The sequence below is a fragment of the Rhagoletis pomonella genome, unplaced genomic scaffold, assembly GCF_013731165.1.
Source record: "Rhagoletis pomonella isolate Grant_MI unplaced genomic scaffold, Rhpom_1.0 Rhpom_scaffold_00003, whole genome shotgun sequence".
Classification (NCBI taxonomy): Eukaryota; Metazoa; Arthropoda; class Insecta; order Diptera; family Tephritidae; genus Rhagoletis; species Rhagoletis pomonella.
The window spans coordinates 49,608,406-49,634,895 of NW_023458557.1; the positions used below are offsets into that span (position 1 = coordinate 49,608,406).

Below are 26,490 nucleotides of genomic sequence, written 5' to 3' on the forward strand. Positions count from 1 at the left end.
CCGATCTGGGCGGGGTTGTTGTAGCCGCTACAACAACAACAACAACATAAATTTAAGCAATTTATCCCTTTATCACTTTATATGAAGACCGCTAATGTAAAATAATAAATGTAATCTCGATCGGCGGACACTGAAACGCAGCTAGCAACTGTATACGTGAAAGAGGAATGTTGCCAATTTTTCTCATTAAACCATGTTCTAATCGTGGAAATTTTTGAAGAACATAGAGTTCCTTATAGTATCTAAATTCTTAATGCAGAAATTGAGTTGCATTTAGTTACATTTAGGTGACGAATTTTGTATGGATAAATGTAGATTTAGAATAGCTAAATGTGCTTTTACGCGTTGGCAAAACAGCCCATTAAACCCTTCGAAAATGCAATAAAATAGACTATACTTTTGGAAAGGCATTTATAATATAAAGATAACTACGAAAAATAAAGCGGGATTTAAAATTGAATTTGTTTTTCAAACAAAATTAACAAAATCTACCAAATTAAGTAAAAATTTATCTTTTCACCAACCCAAATTTTTTCTATCAGTTTTGGTAACAACTTGATATAGTTGCAACCCTGACTGTGAAGCTGTTGGATATCGAATTCGAATTATCTTTCGAAGATCGAAAGGCGGTGTCGTTTTGTCGCTCCTTAAATAAACTGGCATCTTTCAATAAATTTTGTTATAATTTTTACCTACAGTCTGATTAAAGAGGCAAGCAGATTGATTTTTCTATTAAGTAAATTTTTAATATTTGAAAAAGGGCGAGGAATTCGTTCCTTAATGGCACAAAACTATCAGTGTTGTGTTGAATATTATCAACTACTTAATTTTTAATAATTATCCGGCAACGCTCGTTAGCGTCTTTGTCTTCGCATTATATGCACCGCCTTTGGATTAGGCAAAGCGTTTCAATTCTTCAGTTACGGTCGAAATAAGCAGACATTTTTGATTGAAACACTGTGTAGTGTGAATAGAAAAGCATATAGAAAAGAAAGTTTTTGGAAGTTGTTTCGAAATTCGGGTGAAAAGTGATACTGTTTGAAAGACGCCGTATAGAATTAGTTTTTAACATAATCGAGAAGAAGCAGGTAATTACAAAATTTTGGTTTGCAAAAATGGTTGGAAATTTACTTGGCCCAAGAATGGAAAGAAAAGTGAAGTTTGAAAAAGGAGTAGCTGTGCGAGAGAGTTAAGGAAAAATTCTGTATAACGATATGTATAGTAAAGAAAATAAAATATACTGGTGACGCAGAGTTAGCATTGCATTATGTATAAAGAATAAATTCATTTTCTTTATTTAACTATGGGAAAATTTATTATCGCTAGTACATACATATGTACGTATATGCAAGTGTAGTTATTCTCAGACCATTGCACTACTAGAAATACAACACGATAAAGCTGATTGTCGATGGTCGGCAGTGTAAAAAGTCGGTTACCCCTCCTGGATTCCTGTCGTTCATTGTCGTGAGCTGTGAAATGTGTTCAATTTGGGTGTGCCTTTCGCAGCGCTGCCAAAGCTGCGGTCGCGTCGTCGCCAAAGGCCAAGTCACAGGCGCCGGCATAGTAGCAAGTTGGATTGTAGGGCTTTGTTGGTGCTGGTGCATTGCATTCGAGCTGTGGTCGACAAATCGCTGTCGCCTTCGCCATATAACTTCGTGTATATTTCCATTCGTTTGTTTCGTCCATATGCTAGTTTCGTTGGTTCTACTCGTTCTAGTAATTCGTTTAATGTGCAATCGCTAATTCCCTTATGTCCTTTTTGTTTGTATTCTTATATATTTTTGTCTTGAATACATATATGCATTTAAGAGATAGTGTTGAAATAGCAATTCTGCAAGTAAATTAATGTACATATGAGACCAATTAATATACATAACTCGTCAATAAAATGATTAAAATAGGTACTTAAGTTACACCAAATGTACTTCATCTGATAATGTTTGTTGTGTACGAAGTGGTAACATTCATCGAAATCAGTTCCTTTGAAAGCTATGTGATGGGTATTATTAAGTAAAATTTTTATTAAGCGAGTCATATAAATACGATTTAGGTATTTGTACAACGATTTTGGTTTGCTGTGCCCAAACGCGTGACCAGAACTAAAACTTTTACACACTTGTACACAAGATTCTACGCTTTATTAAAAAAAAAAAAATACTATGTATATCTGTGATCTAAATGAATCATAGTTTCGGGAGCTGTTTGAAAATAGGGGAAATTTGGATTTTTTACAAAACGATTGTAAGCCTCACTAACAGGTCTATTCTGCGCTGGTAACATAAATTTTGTAACCGATAGTTAAAGTGTCTGCCAATTTTTACACCTTTTTCGCATTCTGCACTCTCTTGTAACCGGTAAATTTTTTATTTTTATTTTTTGTAATTGTAATTTATTTCAGTCGTGAAGCAGACGTTCCTTACAGACTAGATACAGAAATTAGGTACTTAAACGATACGTGTAAAACATAAAGCACTCCACAGTTTCGAGATCACAGAGAAAATAAATAAACTTTTTGGAAGTGAAAAATCAAGTTCCTTGGAATTCGAGATTGTGTTGAATTCATTTAAAGCTCTTGAAATAAGGGCATTTCTGGCATACTCCGTTTTACAATTTCCTCCATAAAAAGGCATAGGATTGCGAAGAATCCTTTGAGGAACATTGAATTTGATGCTCAAGGAGGGTAAGGCAATCGATCACACCATTTATTAAATTAAAAGTAAAAGTTTGAGAGATCAAAGATCGGGTGGGCTTTAGTAGTCAGCGGCACCTTGTGTTTTTAGAAAACCAGGTGGAATTAGCAAATGAAACTTGGTCAGGATGTTAAGGGAGGTATCCTCTAAATCATGTATAACTAAAAAATATAAACAATCAAATCATTGTTTATAAGTTATTTGTTGTTAACATTTCTTAAGTCGTTACACTTGATTTCCTTAACAAAAAGTGCATTTGTCACATACTTTCATATATATAAATGCACATAACACTGTACTTGGGTGGGGTTTAGTAGCGCTCACAACTATTTCGGGCTATTCCGTCCAAAGGGGTGGCCCGATCCAAAAAAAATTCCACACCCTTGTAGTCAAGGATCCACGCATTATTTTAACACTCACTTTTGTAAATTTTGGTCACTAATTTATTTACAAATTGGGTTTGAAATATGCCCTTTTTTGTAAAATTCGGAAATTTGCGTACATTTATCACTCCTATTCTCCTTAAAGTAGCCACTTCACCAATATATTTTTGTATTCCCCTTCACTTTACACTATACTCGATTAGTTATTACTTTCTTTACGACTTTAATATTAACCAGTTAATCACAATTCATTAAATAAAAACACCTTTAAAATCACGCGTGGTTGCATATGCAAATTAAATGGCGGAGTTCAGTTGTCAACCTCCAAAGTATGCAAAAGAATGAGAGACAAAAGAAGATAAAATATAACCCAATAAGCAATTAAAATATACAAAGGTGTTCTCTGCAAAAGGTGTTCAGCTCCTTTTCTTCGCAAAACAGAAAGGAGAATTCTATTGCCTGAGGGTTATAATGCCTAAGTGCGGCCGAAGGCGACCTACGCAGAAAGGTGTTCTCTGTAAAAGGTGTTCAGCCTCCCTTCTTTGGCAACACAGAAAAGAGAATTCTACTGCCTGAGGGTTATAATCCCTAAGTGCGGCCGAAGGCCGCCTACGCAGAAAGGTGTTCTCTGTAAAAGGTGTTCAGCCTCCCTTCTTTGGCAGCACAGAAAGGAGAATTCTACTGCCTGAGGGTTATAATCCCCAAGTGCGGCCGAAGGCCGCCTACGCAGAAAAAATTCTACGCAAAAATACATTTGTTAAAGAGAATATTTTTTTTATATAAACTTGTTTTTTCTATTTTTCATTAACTTTTTTATTCTTTATTCAAAATTGCCCGATATCTAATTTGGCATAATTTCTTTTATTAAAAAATCCCACGGTTTCTGTGAGTTGGGTCATATTCCACTTCAAACTGCTCAGTTTGCCAAAGAAAATCCCGTTTTTCCCCCTTTTTCAAACGGTTCCCTAGGGGCCTGTGGGAGGAGCCCAAGGGGGGATACACCTTTTTAGAAAGCGGGGACTGTCCCCTTTCTAGTGGGGGCGGTTTGATGGGCACCGCCCCCTCCCCCTCCGCCCACCACCCCAAAAACGATGTGAGCGCTACTAAACATTTCCCCTGTACTTAATACTTTACACATTTTTATTTTATTTTATCTTGTATATAAATCACTTTAATTTAAATTTAAATCTTAAATTTAATTTTATTGACTTGTAAATTACATCGAATTGCACCCATATTTACAATAGTTGCGTTCGCGTAGCTGTTAATTGTTCATGTTTAACCAAAAGTAGGGGAAATTGAGAGAGCAAAGTGACATTTCATTTTGAGAAGCTGCTGGTTTCTGCTGGAAAAAATTTTGCCAACAGCAATTTGGCAACAGGAAAACAGCTGATCAAAAACAGCTGGTTGGCATTTACGCAAATCACAAAATTGAGTTTGATGGTTTGGAAGTTAAAAATTACAAAATGCGCCTAACTAAACTTGTAAGAAATAATAGTTATTTGTTTAATCAATAAACTGTGCCAGTATAACTCTTTGTGATGACTTTTCGTACGTTTTAAATTTTACACTTTTGAATGTAAACAAAAATTATATCAGCTGTTCGTCTAACTTGCAAGTTTCTGCAAATTTTCTGTTCGCTCACTATTTGGGATATTTTTCTCTTGTGGGAGAACAGATGACATTTCGCCTGAATTTGGCAGTTGCTTGGTTTTTACTGGAGATTTTAAACGAACGCACCTAATAACACATGGTTGCAAACTGACACAATATGTGTTGCAATGCTTAATACGTGCAGAATACGTACATTTCTCTGATTGGAAAAATTTATATTGGGATTGATAGGGGTATTAGTCCTTATCATAACGATAATAGACTTCACTCGGGCGGCAGCCCCAGGTTTACTACCCAGAACGGAAATTCTGTTACCTTATCCTTTCCCAAGGTTACAAGCGGATGTAAGCAACGTGGTTAGTTGGTGTAATGCAAGCTATATGCCACTAAGCCTAAAAAAATGTAGTTATGTATTTCTCTCGAAGGACAGTTCTACCAACTGTTTATTCAATATCAAATTATAATCTGGAGCCGGTATCCCATTTTGTAGATCTTGGTATCACAATGGATTTCAAACTCAATTTCAACCTTCACATTAATGTTACAGTAAATAAAGCCAAAGGCGTTTTTGCATTTGTAAAGCTATAGTCAAAATATAATACGATATGTTATAGGGGTATTCACAACGGTGTCGTAAGAGTCGTATTGTTGTATGTCGGAAACTTTAAACGCATAAAAATTTATCAAGGGGGTTCGCAAAGTACCATCAAAGTCCTATTATGCATTTTCGCAATGTTAAAAAATAGTTGGTTGTGGTTTCAAGTTCTCTAAACATTTATTTAAGCTTTTAAAGTTTACGACATACAACAATACGACACTTACGACACCGTTGTGAATCCCTCAATAGAACTGAAATGGTTTGAAAGCTACCTTAGTGGAAGAATGCAGAAAACACTAGTTGACAATGCGGTATCTACAGAAATTTATGTAGAAATTGGCCTTCCACAGGGATCTGTATTGGCTGCAATCTTATTTATTTATATATTAATGACGTTAAGTGAGATTAAAGGCCTTGGCCTTTCACTTCGCACTTAAATAAAACTATTGCTGACATATTTGCCATGCTTGCATTTGTTAGACGCCACTCTTCAGAGTTAACCGATCCTTACACTATTAAAATACTCTATACCGGTTTGTGCGTTCAAAATTGGAATTTGCTGCGTTTTTTTTTTTTTTTTGAAGACCGAGTCATACTGTTCATATTAATCTTTTAGAAAAAGTGCAAAAGGTATTTTTACGCTTTGCTTTTCACTAAGTTTTGCTGAACCATACTACCAACTTTACATAACAGAAGAACTTCTCAGGCTATCCCATTTTTATTGGGTATTATCTCGTGAAAAATTGAGTGCCCGGCCTTACTTGAGAGAATCCATTTTTATGTTCCTAGCCGTAATTTGCGTCAGTTTGACGCGTTTAAGGTGGAGCTATGCAGAACGGTTTATTGTGCAAACGCGCCAGTAAACAACATTATTAGACTTCAATTATTTTTCAAATTATTTAGACATAGATTTTACCACTACTAGAGCAACTAAATTAGGATTGGAAAGATATCTTATGTCCAATCTACAATTTCTTGTCAATCTTGGTTGATTGGTTTTTTGAATTATTGCATAAGTAATCTTCTAAATTAATTTTTATTTATTTGTTTATAAATTTATTCATTTATTTATGTCTAACAACTAACTATAGTAATAACAGACATTAAGGGGATAATTAAATTAGATGTTCGTCTCTCAACACATCGCGTCAAATGTCTTAATAGAAAGGTGGTCAAATCTCTGCCGCCAGCAATTTCCGCCTAGCCCCACTCAGTGTTATACCAACATACGTTTATTTTCAGTCTGTAGGTAGCATTTAAGGCTTCCCCACGTATTAAGACACAAAGTGGCGGTAAGTGCAGCAGTGCGTCAATACCACTATACAATACTCAAGAAAATTAATGAAACAATTTTTTTCATCTCGTGGACCAAAAAAAAAGCAAAAAATTTCCAAATTTATGTTTTCGCACCGTCTGTCAGGATTACATGAGAACCGTAGCTCATAAACACGACCATTTTTTAATGGAATACGGCTTCTCAAAAACCACCGAAAAATTTGGTAATTTTTTCTTCCTTAATTTTTTGGAGTAGTATATTATCTGTCTACATTTAAAGATAAAGCCAAGCAACCGTTTTTTGGTCTTTACTATCGAAGCAAGATAAATTTTCGTGGACCCCCACTTTCAACTCATGAACGCTCATATTTTTTTCACGCCAACGTAGACATCTGTCGATTCTCGTAGACCCCTGAGGGTCCACCTGGACCACTTTGGGAACCACTGGTTTAGGGATTTGGTGGGCCATGCTCCCTCCCCCTCCGCCCCCACCACAAAATCCTTGTACAAATTGGGTGAATTCCAAAACGTCAAAATACAAAGCATCAGTGTCTTATTAACCGACTTCCAAAAAAGGAGGAGATTATAGTTCGTCGGAATATTTTTATTTTTTTCTGTAGATAACTTAGAGTTGAAACATTTATCTTTAAATGATGGTTATGGTTATTAAAATATATATATGCTTTTTGTTCATACGTTTCCAAGAGAAAAAATGAGAAAAAACCAATTTCAGAAGTCATTCTGTGGAATATAGAGGACCTTAACATCTACATGATTTCCCTAATTATTTTTTATATGAAACGGTGTAATACAAGGCATTGCGTTTCCGCTTTCGGGAGAACAGCTCACAGAAGGGCTTATTTTTTATGCGTAACTTATTCGTAACACTTCACAAATGCGTTTTTTTAATAGAAAAACCAATAACAAAAATTAAAAATTACATGTTGGGTCTAATGAGATTCGAACTCGGACCCTCCTGAAAGCTGTAAATGTGTTTTCAAATTCGTTACAATCGTCAAACAAACTTATCAAACTTGTGTAGCTTATGTAAGTTTATTTGCTTAATACGTTGCCTACTAACTTCTTGAGGAGCACTGGAAGCACTCTGTTCGTAGTGATGTTTAGATGTGCTTCACACTTGCTTAGGAGAAGTTCTGTAATACCTTATCAAGGGAAGGCCTTGACAAAACTGTTTCTGGGCTATATCTAAGAAAATGCTCAACACCCTCGACAAAAAAATCTTAGAAATCAGCTTGCAACTTGCACTCTATTGTACGTAAATTGAATGGGCTACAAAACCGCATGCTCTAAAATATTCTAAAAATGTGAGGTTTGATAAATTTTTGTGAACTTTGTGCAGTCTTTGAAACAGTTCTTTATGTGGTTTCTGTTCATGGTACAATTATTACAGGTATTGTCATCCAAAAAGTTTTGCTTCACATCAAAATACGTGACCCTTTACTTTTAATTGGTTTTGCTTTTTGTTTTCGCTCAATTTAGTTTTTCAAAACAAAAGAAAAAACGTTTGAAATAAAGTGAGCTTTAAAAATTTTGAATATATTTATTAAGCAAATGTTTATTTTTCGGCTTTTGTAAATTAAATAAGTTCTCTGCAAGAAGGTTTGTTAAAAAATACCTGTATATATATTGTATATGGGGTATGGAAATATCCCTTTTCTCTATAATATGCGCTCTCTGGGAAGACAATACCAGTAATTATTGTGATCGAACCAAGGCGATAAGAGGTGTTTATTTATTTATTTTTTACAGTCCGTTAGACTTATATTACAACAAAGATTTAACATAGATTTAAAATTTAAATATAAGATATGATATGCCTTACGGAAATTTAAATAACATTATTCTTTATCACTATCTAATAGGCTGCGTTCTGCAATAGTCAAGACTGAAAATAAATAAATAAATAAATAAATAAATAAATAATAGCAGCCGCTTGAAGAGAGTGATAGTATCACAGTTTTTTATAGCCTCTGGTAATGCATTAAAGCACTTTAAGCCTTTATAAAAAATATTTTTTTTTGTCCACTTTGGGAGTCTAAAGCTGTTAGTCTCTCTTAACAAATATGTATGTATAGATCTCATTTATGTATCGGAGATTATCTCAAAGACAATCCGGCAGGTTGCCCTTCTTAATATTTTACACAAATTTCATAGCGTGGTAAAAAACTTGTTGCTTCACGCTTAACCAATTCAAGGTTTCAAGCATACATACATACATCTTGTTGGTGTGTCGTACGGTTAGATGATGAATCTCATCGCTCGGTTTTGCATTTTTTGCAGCTTATCTACATGCGAGCCCCCGCAATCTTTAGCAATCTTGTTGACTGTATATTCAACGTGCTCATCAAACTTTAGTTTGTTGTCTATGTATATTTTTCAAATAAGGCAGATCGGAATATCCTGAATCTTATCTTATTGGTAATTTACTTAGTCTTAACCTATCGCAAATTAAAAATTATGTAAACGAGCTCGATAGAATTTTAGATTTAATTTTGTGATGGGGTAAATTATAACATTACCAAATGTCTTGCCCCAATTACAGCAGCAGGTCTGCATCATGTTGCGCTCATTCTTAACATGGAATTTTATCATTTCGCACCGACCACTATAGGTACTAATAATATTGCCTTCAATTACGCTCGCTGTGACTTTGAAGACATTAACAATTTGTTCGCAGACCTTAACTGGTCTGACTTACTCGACGACTTAGATGCCGACAACTGCTTTAACACCTTCAAGACAATTTTGTTTGACATTTGCTCTGCTAACATTCCCACCGTCAAAAGTAAGCCATATAAACTACCTTGGTATTATTCTCGATTAAAGAAGCTCAAAAATCAGCGAAATAAATATTACAACAAGTATAAATCAACCAATTGTCCGAGTTACTACTCAATGTACAAGCGGTTTTTAAAAGAGTTTAACTGCCTTGACAAGTTTCTCCACAAAAATGATATCCTTAATTTCGAACTTAATATTAAATCTAACCCCAAAGCCTTCTGGAATTTCGTTAAATCTGAAAAATCATGTTCTACTATTCCCTCTTCAGTTTTCCTCAATAATAAATCTGCGGATACTCCCGCTGATGTTGCTAATCTGTTCGCTGATTTCTTCAAATCCAATTTCGAATGTGATTTAGACACAAATCTTGATATTGGCCCTTCATCTGGTGTTAGTTCCTCATTTGGCTTTGGTTCCCTATACCTCTCATACGAAGATGTAGTGAAAGGTGTTGTTGATCTGAAGACTTTCGCAAGAACTGACATTGATGGAGTATCCGCACTTTTATTAAAAAACTGTTCAGCACTGAACCTTCCACTAAAAATTATCTTTAACAAGTCTCTTTCTTCTGGGGTATTTTTAGATGCTTGGAAATTGGCCTCTATAACTCCAATTTTCAAAAGCGGAAACAAAAACGACATTAGTAACTATAGACCGATTTCTAAACTGTCTACCGTGTCTAAACTATTCGAATGCATCGTTAAGAATAAAATGTATTTCTCGGTCAAGAGCCTTATTTGCCCAAACCAACATGGTTTTGTACATGGGCGCTCCACGGTCTCAAATCTTGCGGTCTTTAGTGAATATTGTATTTCGGCTTTTTCTAATGCATCACAGGTGGATTGTATCTACACGGACTTTTCGAAGGCTTTCGACAAGGTGTCGCATAGAATTTTAGTCGCGAAACTCGAACGCCTAGGTTTCCATTCTGTCTTCTTAAACTGGCTTAAGTCGTATTTGTGTTGCAGGCGATGCGTTGTTACGGTAGACCATTTTTCGTCTGATATCTTCGTCGCGACCTCGGGCGTGCCACAAGGTAGTATTTTCGGGCCAATGCTTTTTGTTTTGTTTATAAATGACATTAGTTCATGCTTCTCTTTTTCAAATTATCTGTTATACGCCGACGATTTGAAAATATTCTCGAATATAACGAACACTTCCGACATGCTCAAACTTCAAACAGAGCTTGATAACTTGCATGCTTGGTGCCTCCAATCGCGCCTTTCCCTTAATGTCAATAAATGTTTTCATGTAACTTTTTCTAAGTTCCCAAATGTGTTTGTTACCTCGTATCGTATCTCAGGCAGCACGCTGCAGCTTATCAGAGAAATCAAGGACCTTGGTGTTATATTTGACACCAAGCTCTCCTTTAATGGCCACATCGATTTCATAATTTCTAAATCATATGCTATGCTCGGCTTCGTCAGGAGGAATAGTGCGGAAATCTCTAATCCATATACCTTAAAACTGTTATATACCGCGTTCGTGCGCTCCCATCTGGAGTAGCTGCTTTTATCTGGCGTCCGTCTCATCAAATTAAGATTGACAGGATCGAGCGCGTTCAAAAGGTGTTCCTTAAATATGCTTTACGCTCCTTACGTTTCTCTGAGCCGATTCCTTCATATAGTGATCGCTCATTGCTGATTAGTTTAAATTCTTCGGAAAAAAGGAGGTCTGTCCTTTCCCTAACTTTTGTGTTCGGCATCATTCAAGGAACTGTTGACTGTCCTTACCTCTTAGAACGTATTCATTTTAATGTTCCGCAAAGATCACTTCGGTTCTGCCATACGTTTTATTGTAGTAATTGTAAAACGAATTACGCTCCGAATGCGCCCCTCTGCCGAGCTGCTAAAGAGTTCAATATAATCTCTAATTCTATCGCTACCAAAGTCATTAATTTGTGAACATTTTAAACTCAATTATCTAATTTAAGTAGCTAAATTAAATACTTTTTTTAACCTTCCTATAGTCTGTAAGAACTTATTGTTCATAGACTATAATAAATAAATAATTAAATAAATAAATAATCCTAGGTAGCAGGAGTGTAAAAGCCAGAACACCAAGTGGTAAAATTAAGAATATGTATTTAACTATAATTCAGCAGTTAATGTTTTACGTAGAGTATGTGTAGAAAGTTAACAATAAATCGGTATTTGTTAAATGGACCTTTCGATGCATCTACGTGTGATCTGTTGCACGTTACACTTCACACTGACTTCCTTACAGTGACGGTGACAGCTCGGCCTCTCCTGACTCTTCGTCATTCCAGGACGAGTCGCAGTGTTGTTGTTGTTGGAGCGGCTACAACAACCCCGCCCAGATCGGCTGATAACTCAGTCGTTGTCGTCGAGTTCGACTAACGGCAGCCCCAAGAAGCGTGCAGCCTCTATGGGGTCGGTCCATAGGGACGGCGCCGTTAGGGTTGTGGGGTTTTCCGGTCATGCGAAGAGATTTTTCGAGTCGTGAGGGGTCTCTCCGCATGCCGGACATTCGTTCGGCACATCCGCATTTAACCTACTGAGGTAGGAATTTAGCCTGCTGCAGTAGCCAGAGCGAAGTTGGGCTATTGTTGTCCTGGTCTCCCGAGGCAGATGGAGCTCCGTCGCGTCAATGTCCGGTGTTTGCGTGCCTAGAACGGCATTCACAGGTCTTGAGACCTGAGATAACTCGAGACTGCGTCCCTGTGAATGCCGTTCAGGGCCTGTCTGTGAGCTGACGGGTCCAGGGGTTGCTTAATGAACCTCTGGACTTCGTCCGTCAGTTCATATAGATGCCTCCTGACGTGCCTCGGCGGGGGCTCCTCTGCAAGCCGCTGTCTATTTGGGTGGCCACATCTGTGGCTCCCGGCAAGAAACTGCTTGCAGAGCATCGTGTTGTGCTCCCTAATTGGGAGCATTTTCGCCTCATCGTGGAGGTGGTGTTCTGGTGACATCAGGAGGCATCTGGTCGCTGTCCTAAGTGCTGTATTTTGTACCGTCTGTAGCTTCGTCCACTGCGTCCTACTAGTCCCCGGCGACCACACTGGTGCTGCGTAGTTTAAAACCGGCCGGCCTATTGCCTTGTATGTTGCCAGCAACGTTTCTTTGTCTTTGACCCAAGTACTGCCGGCCAAAGACTTGAGGACCTTGTTGCGGCTTTGTACTTTATTGACAATAGCGGTTGCGTGCGCAGAGAAGGAGAGCAGGCTGTCGAATGTTACTCCGAGAATTTTAGGATTATTCACCGTCGGAATTGGTGTGTCATCGACGTGAATTCCTCGCGGTAGCCTGACCTCCTTCGTCCAGGTTGTGAAAAGGGTCGCAGAGGATTTCGTAGGGGAGGGGGCTAGACACTTTGCAGTGAAGAAGCGAGAAAGTTCAGAGAGATATCCGTTTACTTTCAAACACAGGTCATCAATTCCATTCCCAGTCGCCATGATCGAGCAATCGTCGGCGTAAGAGACAATCGAGACTCCCTCTGGTGGTTGAGGGAGCTTTGAAATGTAAAAGTTAAACAGTAGTGGGGAAAGGACACCACCCTGTGGAACCCCCTGTTTTATTTTCCTAAGTTGCTCGATTTATCTCTAAACATTACCGACGAGTGTCGACCACTTAGATAATTTGCCGACCACCGTTTGAGCCTCTGTGGGAGCGAGGAAGCCTCTATATCTTCTAGTAGCGTGGAATGGCTGACAGTGTCAAAAGTCTTTGACAGGTCCAACGCTACTAGAATCGTTCTCTCACAGGGACGTTTACGGTTAAGGCCACGAGTTATCTGAGTGTTTATGGCGTTAAGTGCTGTTGTTGTACTGTGCACTTTACGGAAACGATGCTGATGCTTCGCTGGGGTCAAGTGGTTTGTGAAATACGGGAGTAGCAAGGCCTCGAGTGTTTTCGCTACCGGGGAAAGGAGTGTTATCGGACGATAAGAATCTCCTATGTTGGCAGGTTTCCCCGGTTTGAGCATTGGGACCACTCTCACCACCTTCCAGATGTCTGGGATGATGAGAGTGGCCATGGACAAATTGAGGACCTCCGTTAGGTACGCTACCCCCGCAGGACCCAAATTTTTCAGCATCAGCATGCATATTCCGTCGGGACCCATGGCTATGGAGGCTTTCACCTTCCCGATGGCCACCTGAACTTCACCGCAATTGAAAGCAAGGAGGGCACAGGTTGTTGGCAGTTTGTGCAGCCTCCAGGTCACTCGACGCTTGGCTTTGTCCACCGCAGGATGCAGTATAGCTCGCGCTTCGCTCCGGGTCCGACGAAGCATGGTCGCCGAAAGAAATTTCGACTCTGTCGTCGTGCTTCGTCGGATTGGACAGTGACCTCACGGTTGACCAAAGCTTACTCACACCAGAGGTGAAGTTGCAGGTCTTCAGATGCTCTTCCCACTTCTTCCGCTTATGTACGTTACTAGTTGCCGAATCTCCGCGTTGAGATCCCTGATACGGGGTTCTCCGGGATCGGCCTGACGAAGGCTGTCATCATCGGCTAGAACAGCCGCTTCAGCAGGGAAACTAGGGCGTGGGTCGGTGCAGCAGCGGTGACAGCCCTGCGGAACTTACGTTCACCAAGGTGGACGTCGGTTGGTGTGGGGCGGCCAGCGAAGGTGTTTTCGGTAAATTCAGCGAAGCCTTTCCAATCAGCTTTTGAAAAGTTGATATATGTTCGGTGCTCCGCGGAAGCAAAGTCGGTTGGTTTATCGATCGAGATGACTATGGGCAGGTGGTCTGATGCCGAAGTCAGCATAGGTCGCCATGATATGCTGTTTATCAGACCAGCGCTGACTATTGTTATGTCAGGCGAGCTGCAGCAGCTGCCCATAATCCTGGTGGGTGCGTCGTCGTTCATTGTGCAGAATGTCGAATTGTCTAGGTGCTCAGCCAAGTCAGTTCCCCTACGATCCTTTGACAGGCTTGAGTGCCAAAGATCGTGGTGCGCATTAAAGTCGCCTACTACCATACGGTTTTCACCTCTGAGGAGCTCACCTATGTTAGGGTGATATCCTACCGGGCAGCAGGTGACAGGGGGTATATAAACGTTAAATATTTCGAGCTCAACATCGCCTGACCGGATAGCAATGCCCTGACATTCTAGAGTGGTATCCCTGGGTCGATGTCTGCTTCGATAAGACGATACTGCACGGTGTGGTGTGTAATGAACGCTAAGCCTCCACCATTATCCCGCTCGCGATCTCGACGGTGCACGTTATACCCGGCACAATTCAACAGTGTTGAATTGCTGTGCAACTTCGTCTCTTGGACCGCAGCTATCAATATGCCATGCCTTCCCATGAAGACGGTTATCTCCTCGATATTGCTCTGAAGCCCGTTATAGTTAAATTGAAGGAGCTTCATGTGGTTCGGGAGATGTGTGGTGATGCGGGGTGTGAGGGATGTGTGTGGTCGTGCCGCAGTTGGCTGTGTGCGCTGCTGAGGTGGCTGCCGCCCTGTGGTGGTGGCGGGAGGCGTCGCAGTTGAGGTCTGCGACCGAGCAGCGCAACATGGGCCCTCGAAGTTCCTCGTCCAATCTTGCGTGGTGCGCAGACCTGAGCATGCCCTAAAGTGGCACCAGCCAAGGCAGGTGTTGCACTTGACTGATGTCACATTACCAGCTCCAGCTCCAGGCTCCAGCTTATGTGATTCAGCCGTAGCAGTTGGGACATACTCAACCACAACCAAATCGCCTACCTCGTACTTGTGCGGTTTTTGATGTCGTTTGTCGTACCGCTCTTTCCATTTGTTCCGTTCGGAAAGTATATTCGACGCTGCCGTATCTCGTTTCTCTTCCATGTCGAACACATGGACGACATTATCATGGATGGCTTGGATCATGCGGTTGTGGGTAACATCCCTAGGGTTGAAGAAAAATACAAGTTCATTAGGCATGTACTTCGTTACCTATTTCTTTTGAGAGTTAATTGAATTGTTGTTAAGTATTCATCCCATGTTTTGTTGTCCTTCACCATGCATCTCAAAGCGTTCAGTAAAGTTTTCTTCATTCGCTCAGCTTGGCCGTTCGCGCTGGGAGTTCTAACCGCTGTTTTCACATGCTGAATGCCTCGGTTGTCCAAAAATGCTTCAAACTGTGTGGATGTGAATGCCGGTTGTCCGAAGACTGACATCATCTCGTCCATTGCTTTCATAACAGGCTGCGTCTTTGTACTCTTTACAGCTTTCAACAAAACATATTTGCTGAATCCGCAAACCATCACTAAGACGTAGAGATTGCCCGATTAGCTCCTGGGAAATGGACCCACATGGTCGATATACAGGTGTCTGAATGGGATCGGTAGTACATCTGAGACATGCAACTGGATCTCCTTTTTGCCTCTCTTCACTTTATTCATACAGCATTCTTCACAGGCTGCGATGTAAGCATTCGTGAAAACCAGAAATGCTTCCTTAGACGTTCCAGAGTCTTATCTAACGCAAAATGCCCTGCATCATCGTGACTTGCCTTGGTCACCCGCCCTCTAACTGCCTGGGAACAATGAGTTTAGATTGCCCATCCATCTTCCGGAATAAGCGTTTATTCTGTAGTTCATAGTCCTCCTTCCTTAGTTTCACGGTTTCTTCATCGGCCTCTTCTTCGCCCTTGAGAATTGCGCATATTCGTCGGATCTTTTAATCTTGAAGTTGTAAGGTAGACACCCAATCTTCCGGTTCCATAACCTTGGTAACTGACAAAACTTTATCAGCAACTGTTTCTGGCTGTGATGATGATTCTATCGTCATTCTGATTAGCGCATCAACATGTTTCATTTTGATGCCTGGTAGATGTTCGCATGAAAAATCGAATTCCTGCAACCGTAACCACCACCTGGCGATTCGGGGCCGCAAGGTGTGACCTTCTTTGTGGTCACCGCAGCGTTGCAATCAGTCCGCACCACGAAAGTTGTACCCAAAAGATACACCCGAATCGAATGGCAAGGACCTCTAGTTCATGACTAGCATACCTTGACTCGGCTAAGCTACATTGTCGGCTGAGGTATTGGACAGGTTTCCAAACTCCGTCCTCAGACTGAATCAAAACTCCTGAAACTCCAATAGCACTTGCGTCCGTATGCACTTCATGCGGCTTTTCGTGATCAAACATAACAAGTACAGGTTGCGTGATTAAGATATCTTTCAGCTTTGAAAAAGATTCCTCTTGCTCTGTCGTCCATTCGTATTTTGCATTCTTTTGCAACAAACTTGACAACGGCCTAGTGATGATGCTGTACCCTTCGACAAATTTCCGGAAGTATCCGGTCAGTCCCAGAAATTGTCTTATTTCCGTCGTTGAACGTGGCCGTGGAAACTCTTTAATACATCTGGTTTGGTTTCAGCGCTTACTATGTGTCCTAGGAACTGAATCCTGGTAGCCAGAAAATTACACTTTGATGGTCTTAACGTAAGTCCAGAGTGCTTCACCGCCTGTAGAAACTCAGCTAATACCTCGATGTTATGTTCTACAGTCTTCGTTGCAATGATAACTTCGTCTACGTAACTAACGATCTGATTACGGTGTTTTAAAATTCTCACCACCTTTATTATCATCTCTTAAAAGACCATAGGCGCGTTACGTAACCCGAATGGCATTACGTTATTTTCAAATAAGCCCTCTGGGCTTAAAATTGCCGTATATTGTTTACTGTCTTCCTTTAACGGAATCTGGCAGTAACCAGCGGTCCAAAGTAGTGAAAACTGTGTTGCCTACGAGCTTAGCTAGTTGCTCTTCCACAATTGGCATCGGGAAATGCTTTTTCACTGTGACAGAGTTGAGTGCCCGGTAGTCGACACATTCTGTCTTTACCATTTGACTTTTTGACAATAATCACCGGTGTTGCATGCGGCGACGAACAACAAACACAACACATTTTAAAGTTGAAGCTACAATTAATGCCGTTATAACATTTTCAATATCTCAATTCTATCGACTAGGTGTATAGTGTCAAGTTAGCACTACATACCATTTTTTCTTAGAAAACGAGAGCTACAAATTTTTTCTTTCCACAACAAATTTTAAAGTTAAAAGCTACAATTAATGCCGTTATAACATTTTCAATATCTCAATTCTATCGACTAGGTGTATAGTGTCAAGTTAGCACTACATACCATTTTTTCTTAAAAAACGAGAGCTACAAATTTTTTCTTTGATCAACAAATTTTAAGGTTAAAAGCTACAAATAATGCCGTCATAACGTTTTCAATATCTCAACTCTATCGACTAGGTATATGGTGTCAAGTTAGCACTACATACCATTTTTTCATAAAAAACGAGAGCTACAAATTTTTTCTTTCCACAACAAATTTACAACAAAAACACTACAATTAATGCCGTAGTTAACTTTTCCAATTTCGAAAAGTGTAGTGCTAACTTGACACACGTCTTTATTAGAGATTCACCGATGTATTGCTAGAGGTCTAACTTAAAATATAGGAAGAAAAAAGTTAGAGGGTTGCCACCTGTTTGAAAATTGGAGTTTAAGTAAATTGATAAGAAAAAATTAATTTTGCAATATGGGCGTCAAAAGTAAGAGGCTGAAGAAGGCTTACAGCCAAAAAAATTTTTTTAGAGTTGCCACCTCTTTGAAAATTTACATTTCATTTTATTTATAAGATAAATTGAATATTGCAATATGGGTATCAAACTGAAGGGGTTTAGGAAATTTTATTGCCGAAAATATTTTTAGGGAGGGCTGCCACCTGTTTGAAAAATTTTATTGTATTAAATTGATAAAATAAACGAAATCTATATCTACATCTATACATACATATAATAAAATTGTAACAGGTCGATGTCTGTACCTTATAGATATTAAAGAAAAATTAATATGGTGGGTTATTAAAGCTACAGAAGCCAAATAAACAATTTTTGAATCTCTTGTCTGTATATTTGTACTCGCATCAGGTGAAAACATGGAATTGAATGCAGTTTTCACCGTTGTATCGCTTGAGATCTAGCTTCGAATATAGAAGAAAAAATTAAGGAGTTGCCACCTGTGTTTAAAATTTCAATTTAGGTCAATTAATACGGTACAGTGAATACTGCAATATGGCTGTCAAAAGAAAGAAACTTACAAAGGATTACAGCTGAAAATATTTTTGAGGAAGGTTGCCACCTATTTGAAAACTTTAATTTAATTTAATAAATTAAATATTGCAATATTGGCATCAAACTAAAGAGGCTAGGAAATTTTAATGCTGAAAATATGTTTAGGGGATTTGCCAACTGATTGTAAAATTGTATTCATTAAAATTTGTAAAATAAATGAAATATTGCAATATGAATATTAAACTAAAGAGGATTAGGAAGCTTACTTTTGGAAATATTCTTGAAGCGGGTTGCCACTTATTTGAAAACTTTAATTCAGTTAAATTTATAATATAAACTAAGTGTTGCCATATGAGTATCAAACGAGAGTATTTGAGAATAGTAAAATTGCAAAAGGCCGATATTTGTACATAATAGATGTTAAAGAAAAATTAGTAGGGGGTTTATTAGATCAACAGAAGCCAAATATAAAATTTTGGTATGTTTGTCTGTATGTTTGTAAGCGTATCACGCAAAAGCTAATGTATGGAGTTAAATGTAGTTTTCACCGAAGTACATATTGCTAGAGCTCTAATTGAAAATATAGAATCCATTTTTTTTTTGTTTTAGTTTATCGTCGATCATTATTTCTAGGTATTTGAACGTATTAACTTTTTCCAGTGCGTCGTTGTTTATATTTAGAGTTAGCAACGGACCGTTCTCAAAATTTCGCCTTGATATAACCACAAACTTAATTTTTTTTTATTTCTGTGTGGAAGGTTTTTCGCTAAAAAAAAATTTAAACTTTTCGTTGTTGTTGCCAAAAAATCAAGAAATCTGAGACGTAACGTTTTACAATTTCATACAGTTCTCTTTACAATGTATTTCACTAAACTACTAAACGGTTGCACCGATTTGGTTCATATTTGGAACATATGCCAGCACCTTGAAAATAAATATTCTGACCAAAAATTTACTCGGTATGTAGCTCGGGTTATTCCTAAAATTCTTATACAGACTAAAACGTAGAAAACCAATATATCTCTAAAATCAATTACGCTGGGGAACTGAAACTTAGCACTGATGCATATATTACAAATGCATTGGGAAAGGCGGCAGTGCTCCTTCCTTCCATACAAACTGAACTTCTCATATAGCTTATCTCTGGAACTGCTTACGCTAACGTCCTGAAATTCTACACAGCTACATATGTTATCAATACCGTAGTTATGGCGAAAAGTGGTAATTGTTGGAAAGGCTGGCTCGATATACATTTACGTAAACGCGCAAGTATCATTCGATTGGGAACCATTTTCTCCTAGATTTCTAAATCCCATTGAACTATTGTAACTTTGTTTTTAATTTTCAGTAAGGTAAAATTTATGTGAAAATTTTGAAGAATTTTTTTAAATTTTTCACAAAGAATGGAGCTTTGCTTTTACGAGTTTCGCTATAAACTGTCCTATCTACATACCTGTTTGCACAAAATGATAGCCGTTTTCGTTGTTCGGAATAAACTCAAAAAGCACTGAATAGAGTTCCGTTAGATTGTCGGAGGTTATCTTACATACATATATGGTGCAATTACATGCTACTTGAAAACTCGCTAGGTGGTGCTGGAGTAGAGTTATTTATAAAAATCGTTCGATTTCGTTCAAATTTTAAATGTGAGCTATGTACCTGTATGATGGACAATTCTTTTGATTAAAATTTACCTGATTAGTGCCGCTGGAGTTAAGGTTGAAATTCACAACACGTATTCATTTTATGGTAAGCAATGGTTTTGCAGAAAATGAACCCAATGGATGGCGCTGCAGACGAAATGTAGAGAAACCCCGTGTGGTTGGTCTGCTTTGGCACTATGTTTAAGTTATACGAATTTAGTTTTCAGATGTCTAAATGAAGGATGGGGTTAAGTTTTTCTGACGCCCTCATGCACGATCATGCGGTCTCGCATCTACCCAGAAATCAGTTCATAAATTTTACCACGAATTGTAAAAGTGGTTAATTAACAAGAAAAGATCACCGTAGGTATATCAATTGCTTCATTTGAAAGATACTTAAGAGATCACACGACTCATTTAGCAATGTACCGGAAAACTTTTCATCCTGTGGGACAGCGAGGATTCTTGGCCCTCCCATAACAGAAAACGCACTTCTGTGCTCTTGAGTTTGCCTATAAGAACTTTTATTGGCATACGCATCGCACCAATGTCGTAGTTGCAAGATCATACAAAAAGATTACGCATGCCTGGCAGAGATCTCACAGGTGGAAATAAGACCATCGGTAAAGCTCATGACACCGAAAGGGATTGGTATTCCATATGGTACCACAGCGTTACTATTATTGGCCTATGTGTGAGGAGGATACTGCGCCTTAGTGGTTTCAACTTAAATAAAAAATTTTGACTTTACAGACTAATTTTGTTTTTAAACGCTCTTTTGCATTGGCCAACGCAAAAGCACTTATTAGGCGCCGCGAAGTAGGCGGGCATTGGCTAGTTTGTTTATAAAAATGCAGTTTACACTTTAACAAAACCTGTATATATCCAAAGTATAATCTTTGCGCAACCTTAAAAAAATTCGTAAAGCTTTTTAATTAGATTTCCTAGAAATACATGTTTTGAGTATGCAGTTTTGTAGCCCGATCAATTCAAATAAAGCGCAAGTTTAAAATAAATAGCTGCGACTTATCGTTGATTTTTAATATATATATATTTTTTTTGATGAAGGCGTTGCTCATTTTCTTCATTAAAAAAATCGTCGAACATACGAAGATAATATGGAAGAAAATTACCGACATCGTCAAAAATATGCCATACATCCATCAACTGTAAATCACAGCTACTTTAAATTTGCACTTTATTAGACTAAAATTGAATGAGCTAAAAAACTGCAAAATATTAAGAGATAAAATTGAAATAGAAAGTTCGAAAGTTTGTCGTTTTTTTTTTAATGTTCAAAGATGAAACCTATTTTCATTTAGTGTTTGTTAAGGAATAAACAAACTATTTTTATACACAAATTCAAATTAAAATATAATAAAGTAAATAGTCAAATCTAGTCAATATGTGAGTGTCATAAAGTTATGATATTTAAGAACATCTCTTTCTTAATTAACGATGACACTGTTTCTATATGAAGCTGATTTCGACATTTTGTTTTAATAAAATTTAGTATCGAAAATATTTTTTCAAAACTTGCCTAGGAATGTGATATAATGGTTCGTTCAAAACCTTTTTTCAAAACTTATAAAGGCAAAAACGAGAAGGCGAAGACAAAAAGAGAATAAAAAAATTTCCCGCATTGAATTTTCAGATTTTTAAAACGGTATAATAATTTAATTTTTTAAATTTAAATAAAGCATGAGACCCCATGGAATAAAGGAGTACAGAAATGTAAATGATCCAGACACTATAGGTGATTTTGAAGAAATTGTGGATATATGTAGCTGATCTCGCCTTTTATAGGTTTTTATTTAATTTTTAGCGCCGCGCTCTTAAAAGCGGATTGTGCGATTAATCAATTAATGTGAGTTATAATAAATGTAATAATTGCGCAGTCCTATTGCAAAATGTGTTGAAACAAATATTTTTAAAGAAAATTGTTTGTACGTCACTATTATATAAGTGATTTGTGTTATTTATTATTACCCTCTGAAGATGTTATATTCGCTTTTGGTTTTAAAAACTATATTATAACAAGATATCATTTTTAAAATAAAGGATTTGTTAAATCGATTTCACGAATTTTATAAAAAAATGGCGATTTTTTTCCTGAAATTGCGCTTTTTTTAACAATCTGGACACACTGATTCAAAGTGAACTTGAGCCATTTGCACTTGGAAGTGCATTTCAGGACCTACCTGAATAACTACCTGTACAAATACTTTGTGCAAGAACTGTGTAATAACGAAACAGCAATTGAAAACACAACAAGCTTTTACAGTGTGCCAGAGTTGTTCTTCATTTTACTTTGTTGGCCTTTTTTGGAAAAGGATTTCTGCAAATATGAGTAAATTTTTTTGACAAGTAATATAGAATCTATAAATGAATGATAATGTGAAAAATGTATAGTAATTCATCAATTGAGAACGGTTGGGCCGATTTGGCTAAAATTTTATGTTAGTTGTTCGTAATTGCCAGGAGAAGGTTTTTATGAAAGAAAATTTTGGGAAAACCCTCCGGGATAGTCGGAAAATAGGAAAAATCGAAATTTGACTTTTTTGTTTGCAATTCCTTCGGAATAGCTTTCGAATGGAAAAAGAGAAAATTCTAAGTGGAAAACTCGGAAAAATCCGGAATAACGCGAAAAATTTGAATTTTTTTCGACGAAAGCTTAGAAAATTTCGGATAATTGTGAAATTCATTGGGAGTGTGAATCAATTGGGAACAATTTTCTTCTATGTTTAGTAACCGATTCGAATGGGTGCTACTTTTTGGGAAAGGTGTAAAAGAAGGAGTGCAAAAGGTTTTAATTTTTCCGATAGGTGGCGCAGGGGTCGGGCTACGCTAACAAATGCATTTGATTCGTTGGTAGCCTTTTGCCTAGATTAGCATATAGGATCCATTTTTTCCGTTAAGTGAGCCAGGGACCGATCTATTCTATTCGAAAAAATCTTATTTATGGTCCGATTTGCTTGAAATTTTGCACGTAGGTAGCTTATTGGCTGGGTTAACATATAGGATATTTTTTCTGATAGGTGGACCAAATACCGATCTATTCCAAAAAATCTTATTTATGGTCCGATTTGCTTGAAATTCGATACCCGTATTATAGATATGCGTAGAATAGAATCGAGTCATTGTTTTACAGTTCCAAAGGTGTTTGAAGGCGGCGCAAACATGCGGGTATTGGCTATTTAACAATACTTATTACGCAGGCCAACAAAAATGGGAAAAAGTTTGATGCAGCAAATGTTAACGCTATTTTTGCCAAATTTTTGTGTGCTGATCAGGGCGTCCAGATTGTTAAAAAAAGCGGAATTTCTGAAGAAAATCTCCAAAAATCGCCAATTTTTTTAAAATAAAATTCATTAAATCGATTTAACCCAAATGAGATCTTGTTATAATATAGTTTTTTAAAACCAAAAACGAATGTAATACCTTCAGAGGGTATAATAAATAACACAAATCACTATATAATAGTTATGTACAAACAATTTTCTTTAAAATATACTTTTTAAAAATATTTGTTTCAACACATTTTGCAATAGGACTGCGCAACTGCCGTTCGGAGTCGGCGTAAAACTGTAGGTCCCTTCCCTGTGTGTGACATTATCAAGGCACACGCCAAAAATCGGAGGAGAAGCTCAGCCAAACACTAGCTTATGTATGTGTAGGCGCCAAACTATTATTATATTGAAATAATTGGGCCAAGTTTGGTGGAAATCGATAAGGCGTAGTCATCAGTGGGTGGTGCCACGCCTATTTTACAAAAACCTATAATCTTGTTTCATGTTAAGAGATTGTTGTAAGTTGGCGTTTTTAGTTATTGAAATATCGGAGTTTTCGTATTTCCAAAATTAACCGATTTCAAAAATTTTCAACATTTTGCTTTTTTTTTGCGCCTAGGTTGATATATGTGCCGAGTTTGGTAGAAATTGATAAACCGGTGCCACGCCCTTTTTCCAAAAATTTCTCTAAGTATCACTTTCTGCTAAGAGGTCAAGAGGTCATTGCGTATATGTATATAGATTAATGAATTCGCTTAAATAGTTACTATTTTATCGCAGTTTTTGTATTTTTGTAAGTTACCGTTATATGGGAGGTGGGCCTGGCTCTTGTCTGATTTCAAACATTTTCAACTGGTTTCTTAGCTTTTCAGCTGTCTTAGTTTTTTAATAATAATAATATCCCAACGGTTTTTACCCTCCATTCCCGCCCATCCGCACGAGGGGCGCAGTCCGCATGACGTACGGAACCAATATTTTAAATTTTTGTGCCGAGTCACGATAGGCAGGAGTTTGTTAAGTGTCGAGATCTAAAACTGTTCAGCTACAGAACTAAATTCATCAGCTGATTTTATGTATTTATGTCAATAATTCACTTATTGAGAGAGGAGAGTATCGCTTTCTTAATGCTGAAAAGCGGATCTGATATATCAAACGTGCTGGAATGAGAGTTAAAATCCTGGCATAAGCAACGGAGTGGGTCGTGCAATTCAAAATTGGTTTTACAAGCTTTCAGAAATATGGGACAAAAGTGTCTTGATACGCGTGACGGAACATTAAAGCTTACATCAGCCAGAAGAGACGGACTTGAAATTGAGCCTGTCGGTAATTTAACCATAAAAATTATACCAAGCATTTCCCTGCGACTGGTAAGTGTAGGAAGGTTAATAAGTTTTAAGCGACTCGTATAAGGTGGAAGACTATATTGAGAATCCCATCGGAAATTTCTTAAAGCAAAAAGTAGGAATTGTTTTTGAATTGATTCTATCTTGTCTGAGTAAATTTGATACCTTGGATTCCAAACCACCGAGCCGTATTCCAGAATCGGCCTAACTAATGTTGTAAACAGGGTTTTAGTGATATACGGGTCACTAAATTCTTTTGACCATCGTTTCACAAATGCAAGTACACCTTTAGCCTTGTTGACTGTCACATTAATGTGAAGATTAAAATTAAGCTTAGGATCCATTGTGATACCAAGGTCCACAAAATTGTATACCTGTTCCAGGTTATGGTTACCTATTATATAAGAAACTGGCAGAACAGCTCTTCGCGAGAAGCACATTACTTTACATTTCTTAAGATTTAGAGGCATAAGATTTACTTTACACCAGTAAGCCATGCTGTTTAAGTCTGATTGTAGCAAAGACCTTTCTTCAATTGAAACGTACGATTTATAAAGTTTTACATCATCTGCATACATTAAAATTTTGGAGAATTTTATATCTGTAGAAATATCGTTTATAAAAAGCAAGAACAGAATCGGGCTAGGTGGCTACCCTGAGGGACTCCTGAAGTAACATCAATGACGTCAGAGATAGTATTTTTAAACAATACCCTTTGTGATCTATCATAGAGGTATGAAGAGATCCAACGTAGAAAATTAGGTGGAAGACCAAGAAGATCAAGTTTATAGATGAGCAACGAGTGGCACACTTTGTCAAATGCTTTACTGAAATCAGTATATATAACATCAACAGTTTTGCTCTCACTAAATGCTTTTGAGATATAGGATGTTAATTCAAGTAAATTTGTAGAAGTTGATTTGCCCTTGCAAAATCCATGTTGACTGTATGAAATGCTTGAAGTGATAGAATGCGTCAACCGATTTGTTATAATTGCTTCAAATAATTTAGGAATTGCAGAAAGCTTAGCTATGCCCCGGTAGTTCTCCACTGAAGACCTGCTACCGCTTTTATGTAAGGGGGTTATGAACGATTCCTTCCATACAGTTGGAAAAACGCCCTCTTTAAGAGACAAATTAAATAAGGCTGTTAACGGCTCATAGAGATAATCAGCACAATTTCCAAGAAAACAAGTGGGGATCTGGTCAGGACCATAACTAAAAGACTGCTTTAAGGACTTCAGGTAAACTAAAACATCATCGGGAGATATTATAGGGTTGTGTATTGAGTTAATTGGACTTAGTTTAAAAGGATAGTCAAAGTATGCTTGGGAGTTAGTGGAATAATTGGATTTAAAAAACTGAGCGAACATGTTAGAAATTGTTTGATTATCACCAGAGACGGTATTTTGATACTTCATGGCGGAAGGAAACCCACGTACATTTCGCTTGGAGTTTACGAAATCATAAAATGATTTGGGGTTATATATTTTACGTCGTTTGATTTTACACAAGTAATCTTTATAACACTTTTTGTTTAATTCAAAGAACTTGTGACGCAAAAGTGAGTATTTTACATAGTATGAGTGTAAGCCGGTTTTTTTGTGTAATCTAAAATAACGTGACTTTCTGTTTTTCAAGTTTCTCAGTTCTTTAGTGAACCATAACTGTGTTTGTTCTACAGGAACACACATGCGTTTAGGCACATACTTTTCAAATAATCTATGTACAGTAAAATTAAAATGTGCAACGCTTTGCTCAACTTTTTCTTTGTATATAGGCCACGACAATTTAGACAATTCTTTATTCAGTTTTTTAAAGTTGGCT

The 26,490-nt window shown here is 37.7% G+C and overlaps 1 protein-coding gene across 1 annotated transcript in view; it reads left to right on the forward strand.

Annotated features, from left to right (window-relative positions):
* Positions 1-770: 770 nt before the first annotated feature.
* The window catches only part of LOC118735277 (A-kinase anchor protein 200), a 160,156-nt gene continuing 134,436 nt past the window's right edge, over positions 771-26,490 (forward strand). Inside the window, exon 1 of the mRNA XM_036464937.1 lies at positions 771-1,088. The gene's annotated coding sequence lies outside the window, so the exon portion shown is untranslated. The remainder of the gene's footprint in view (positions 1,089-26,490) is intronic.